This window comes from Colobus angolensis, unplaced genomic scaffold (genome assembly GCF_000951035.1).
Source record: "Colobus angolensis palliatus isolate OR3802 unplaced genomic scaffold, Cang.pa_1.0 Scaffold57, whole genome shotgun sequence".
Taxonomy (NCBI): domain Eukaryota; kingdom Metazoa; phylum Chordata; class Mammalia; order Primates; family Cercopithecidae; genus Colobus; species Colobus angolensis.
This window is the reverse complement of record NW_012119265.1, coordinates 10,330,879-10,337,414: the sequence shown is the minus strand read 5'-3', so window position 1 is coordinate 10,337,414 and position 6,536 is coordinate 10,330,879. Positions and strand designations below refer to the sequence as shown.

Genomic DNA, 6,536 nt, shown 5'->3' with positions numbered 1-6,536 from the left:
AAAAAAAGGTAGAAGACAAATAGAAAACAAATAATAAAATGGTAGGTTTAAATCCAACCTTAAATGGAAATAGTCTAAACTCACCAACTAAAAAAACAGATATAAAATTGGATAAAAGAACAATACTCAACTATGTATGCTATCTACAAGAAATACACTTTAAGTAACAAGACAGAATTATTACAAGTAAAAAAGATAGAAAAAAGATAAACCACACTAAAACTAACCAAATAAAGCTGAGTGGCTATACTAAGGTTAAATTTCAGAATAAAATATTACCAAAGAAAAGGATCATGCCATAATGATAAAGGGAACAGGTCATCAGGAGTACATAGCAATCTTGAATGTTTATTCAGATAATAAAAAAACTTCAAAATGCACAAAGCAAATGCTAATGTAATTAGAAGGATAAATGTATAGATTAATTCATAAGTATTGTTGGATATTTTAATGCCAGAACCTCAATAATTGATAGAAAAAGTAGACATTCAGTAAGGATTTAAAACACTAGAAAAACACTATCAATAAATTTAATCAGCATTTATAGAACAACCAACAAAAGCAAAATACATATTCTTATAAAGTGAACATGGGACATTTACCCAGACCATAATCTGGGCAACAAAACAACACATTTAAAAGGAATCATCTCATACAAATATTATTGAAAGAGAGTTAAATAAGAAATCAATAATAAAAAGGTTTCTAGACAGTTCCCCCAAATATTTGGAAACTAAAGAACATACTTATAAATATCCCATGATTGAAAGAAGTCAAAAGGGAAATTTTTAAATTTTTTTAAATGAATAAAAATGAAGACAAAATATACCAAAATGTGTACATAAGACCAAGTGGAGTTTATCCCAATAATACGAGACTGATTCAACATTCAAAACTCAATGTAATTCAACATATTAACAGACTAGTTAAAGAAAACCATATGATCTTCTTGACAGATGCAGAAAAAGCACTTGGCAAAATTCAACATCTATTTTTGATCAAAACTTCCAGCAAACTAGGAGTAGAAGGAAACTGCCTCGACTTCATAAAGAGCATCTATGAAAAATCTACAAGCAACAGCAGACTTAATGGTAAAAGACTAAATGCTTTTCCCCAAGACTGGGAGCAAGGTCATCCTATTCAACAGTACAAACTTGTTAAATCACTTCTTATGTCTTTCATAATTTTTATGCTGATGTAAATAGTATTGTTTTTTATTATAAATAGTAATGTATTTTCATTGTAAATAATGTTGTTTTAAGTTAATTGCTAGTATATAGAAAAACAATTTTTGTGTATTTTCCCTTGCATCTTTTTAGACTCACTTATTAATTCTAGTAGCTTTTATGTAGATTCCAATTCATAGTTCGGAGCATATGGGTCTTCTAGATGCTGGGTATGGGGAAATTCACTGAAAACAAACTAGCAAAATTCTCACAAGCCACATGAGGAAATGAGTCACTGTGAGGTCAAATCAGCAAATAAAGAGTTTTACTTCCTCCTTTTCAATGTATATGCCATTTATGTCTTTTTCTCAACAAATGTGAATGTACATACAAGAAAATCCAGGGAGAATTTATTCATAGAAAATGGTGAGTTAATTCTAAAATGTACATGGAAATAAAATGACCTAGATTACCCAAAACAGGATTGAAAAAAAGAAAAAGTGGAAGGAGTTACACTACCTGATTTCAACACTTATTATATAAAAAGCTATAGTAATCAAAGCAGTATGATATTAGCATAAAGATATATATATAGATCAACGAAAGAGAAAAGAGACTCCAAAAATAATCTCAAACATATATAAATAATTTTCAAGAAAAATGCCTAGGTAATGCAACCGAGAAAGGATAATCTTCAACAAGTGCTATTAAAATAATTACATGTGCTTATGAAAAAAAATGAGCCTAGACCCTTAGCTCACAACATAAGCAAAAATATAAAATGCATCACAGATCTAAATGTAACATCTAAAACTATAAAACTTCTAGGAAAAAACATTAGAGAAAATTGTTTTGACTCTGGGTTAGGCAAAGATTTCTTATGTAGAACACAGAAGGCACTAAACATAAAAGAAGAAACAATAATTGGATTTTATCAAAATTTAAAATTTTTACTCTCTAAAGCATGCTGTTAGAAAAATTAAAAGGCAAGCCACAGACTACAGGAGAATATTTGCAAAACACATATCTGACAACTTGTATGCACACTAAAGAACCCTCATAATGCAATAATAAGACAAACATAATTTTTAAATGAACAAAAGATTTGAACATATACATTACCAAAGAAGAGGTACAGATGGCAAATAAGCATATGAGAAGATGGTCAATATCATTAGTCACTGGAAAAATGCAAATTAAAACCAACATGAGATACCTTCTTATAACCATGAGAACGACAAAAGTAAAAATAAATTGATTATATCAAGTATAATAGAGGATGTAAAGCAACCGAAAATGTCATACATTGCTGGAGAGAATACAAAATGGTACAGCCACCATGGAAAACATTTTGGCAATTATTTTTTCCTTTCTCCCAACCCCACTCTTCCTTTCTTGGCAATTTTTTGTAGAGCTAAATGTGTACCCATCTACCATATAACCCAGCAAGTCAACTCCTAGGTATTTACCCAAGAAAAATTAAAGCATATATCCACACAAATACTCATACATGAGTATTCATAATAGTTTTTTTTCAGACTAAAAAGGTGGTTTCCTTTATTTTGGTAAACTTTAAAGATCTCATTTTGATACTAATTCAAAATGCCAAATAGAACGACCAACTTTCTGGATAATTAAAGCAATTTACATTTTAAACATGTATTTCTGTAAGATGTATTCTATCATCTGAAATATTAGTAAGATCTAAGAATTTCTTAACTAAAAAGTAAACTGGTCATAAGTATATAATTTGTGATCAATTTCATAAGACTAAGTTTACTGCACCTTAATTCCAGGTATAAAATGATTTAGAAAGCATTTTGACTGGGGGAGGTAGAAAATAAGAACAGGTAAATGATCTGCAGTTTAAAACACAAAATCCTGTCAGGTTACATCTCACATGTTCAAGACACCCTCCATGTGCTGAAAAAAAATGATGGTTCCCAGAAACAGTTAAATCCATTAACAAGTCATCCAGCACAAAATAATTTTTAAAACTCCTTATAAAAAAGGAGTCCATGTATTCACAGATAACTGTAGAATCTCCAGCTCCTACGTATATTACCGACAAATGCAAATAAATATATCTTGGCGGTATTACAGCCATACACTTCTTTCCCATCAGACTATACCAGTCACCTTCGTACCGTGGAAGTGTTCCATCGTTTTGGGCAGCCCAGGCCATGAGGTCCCCCACAATATTCCAAACTGTTAAAGAGTCTAACTCTTGAGCTGCTGATGAGGCCTGGAGGATCTTCACGGCTTTCTGTGATTCATTTCCCAGTCTGTAAATCACATAAATGGGGAGAGCAGCCCCTTCTTGTGTGCCCTGCTTCCCTTCCCAGACTTCTTCTCTTAAGAGCTTCAGGCTCTCCGCATCCCTGTGTTCCAAATATTTCGGAGGGATGTGTAGGGCATGCGATAAATGACAGATGTTCACCTCCATCTGAGGCCTGATGTCCAGCAACAGGTGGGGTGCCCCAGAATCCAGAAGTCACTTATAGTCGGTGACAGAAATACGCCCCTCTGGGCTCAGTAACTGCAGGGAGTGGCATTTATCAGTGGCTGAGGAGCCACAGAAGGCTTTATAGTCCAGCAGAGCAGTCACAGCGGGCCATTTCCCGCAAGCTGCACAGTCGCCGCCTGCGGCTCCGCAGCCGAATACAGCAGAAATGCCCTCTCAGGGCATCAAAGAGCAACAGGCCACCACTGTGAGAGGGGCCGAGACTCACAGCGATGTTCAGCACTTCCAAAGCCTGCAGGCAGCCCAGGACCCCAGTTACGACACGGAGCATCCCGCGGTCTGCGCAGTTGGTCACTGTCTCCGCTGGGGATGGCTGGGGGAATATGCAGCGATAGCAAGGCCCACCGTCATAATGGTAGACCGTGATTTGGCCCTCGAAGCACAAGGCACTGGCAGACACTAGGGGCCAACCCGCCGGCACACATGCGTCATTAACTAGATAGCGAGTGGGCAGGTTGTCCGAGAAGTCGACTACCACGTCATATCGGCGGACCGGGTCTAGGATAGTGGCTGGCATAAGGGCCTAACGGTACCGCACTCATTCCACCGCCAAACTGAGGCAGCGCAGCGAGGCGGCGGCCGAAGCGGCCTTGGCCTGTCCAGCCAGTGCCTCGCCATGTAGCACGTGGTGGGCCAGGTTGCTCATCTCTACCACGTCATAGTCCACAAGGCCAAAGCGGCCCACGCCGGCCGCTGCCAAGCACTGCGCCAGTAGACAGCAGAGCCCACCCCAGCGCACGACTAGCACGTGTCCGTGCACGCCCAGCTCCGACAGCACTGGCTGCCGGCTATAGCGCAGAATCTCATCTCGGGACAGAGCGGACTTCGGCCGTAGCGGCGACACCGGAACCACCCGATCTGGCTGCGGTTCCTGCTCCGCCAAAAGGGCCGCCGCCAGCTTCTGTTTCAGGGAGTTCAATTCCTCCTCACATTGGACAACTTCAGTCTGTAAGGGGAGTACCTCCTCCCGGGTCATAACAGTTTTATTCATAATAGTCAAAAATTTGAAACAACCCCAAGTCTACCAGTTGGTGAATGGATAAACAAATTGTGGTATATTCATACAAAAGTATATTCCTGCACATAAAAAAGAACAAATTACCAGAATAGTCCACGCAATATTGAAGAAGAACAAAGTTGGAGGACTGATACCACCCAACTTCAAGACACGCTATAAAACTACAGACAATGTAGCATTGGTGAAAGAATAAATTGATCAATGGAATAAAACAGAGAGCCAAGAATTAGACCCACATACATACAGTCAACTGATTTTTGACAAAGGAGCAAAGGCAATACAATGGAGCAAAGATAATCTTTTCAACAATTGGTGCTGGAACAACTGGGCATTAATATGCAAAAAAAAAAAATGAATCTAGACAGACATTTCACCCTTCACAAAAATTAACTCAAAATGGATCACAGCCTTAAATGTAAAACACTAAACTACAAAACCCCTAGAAGATAACACAGGAGAAAATCTAGATGATCTGGATTTGGTGATGATTTTTTAGATGCAGCACCAAAGGCACAATCCACAAAGAAAGAGTTGATAAGTTGGACTTTATTAAAATTAAATATTTCTGCTCTGTGAAAGACAAAGTCAAGTGAATGAGAACATACGCCATAGACTGGAATAAAATATTTGCAAAACACTATCTGATAAAGAACTGTTATCCAAAATATACAAAGAGCTCTTAAAATTCAACAGTAAGAACACAAACAACCTGATTGAAAAATGGGCCAAAGAACTTTACAAACACCTTGCCAAAGAAGAGGCGCAGATGGCAAACAAGCATGTAAAAAGATGTTCCTGATTATATGTTGTCAGGGAAAGGCAAATGAAAACAATGAGATACACATGTATAAGAATAACCAAAACCCAGAACACTGACAACACCAAATGCTGGAGAGAATGCTCTCGTTCATTGCTGGTGGGAATGCAGAATGGTACAACCACTTTGGGAGACAGTTTGGAAGTTTCTTACCAAACTAAACACACTTTTACCATATGATCCAGCACTCATTCTCCTTTACACTATAGCACAGTGTAAACATAACTTTTATATTCACTAGGAAACCAAAACATTTGTGTGACTCACTTTATTGAGATACTGGCTTTATTGCAATAGGCTGGAACTGAATCCCCAGTATCTCTAAAATATGCCTATGTTAAGAATTCTATCAAACAGGCTGGGCATGGTGGCCCACACCTGTAATCCCAGCACTTTGGGAGGCCGACATGGACAGATTGCTTGAGCCCAGGAGTTTGAGACCAGCCTGGGCAACATTAGTATTTACTCAAAGGAGTTGAAAATATATGTCCACACACAAAAAAAACTGCACATGAATGTTTATAGCAGCTTTATTCATAATTGGCAAAACTTGGAAGCAACCAAGATGTCCTTCAATAGGTAAATGGATAAACAAACTTTGGTGAATCTAGACAATAGAACATTATTCAGTGCTAAAAAGAAATAAGCTATCAACCCATGACAAGCCATGGAGGAAATTTAAATGCGTATGACAAAGTGAAAGAAGCCAACCTGAAAAGGCTACATACAGTATGATTCCAACCATATAATATTATGGAAAAGACAAAAACTGTAGAGACAGTAAAAATATCAGTGACTGCCAGGGGTTAGAAAGGGTAGAAGGACGAATGGGCAGAGCACAGAAGATGTTTAGGGCAGTGCAACTACTCTGTATGGTACTATAATGATGAATGCATGTCGCTAGACATTTGTCCATACTCAGAGAATGTACAACACCAAGAGTGAACCTTAATGTGAACTTTGGACTCCGGATGATGACGATATGCCAGGGTAGGTTCATCAGTGGTAACA

General features: G+C 37.8%; 1 pseudogene; it reads right to left on the bottom strand.

Annotated features, from left to right (window-relative positions):
- The window catches only part of LOC105526091, a 118,471-nt pseudogene extending 113,814 nt beyond the window's left edge, over positions 1 to 4,657 (bottom strand).
- Positions 4,658 to 6,536: the final 1,879 nt, after the last annotated feature.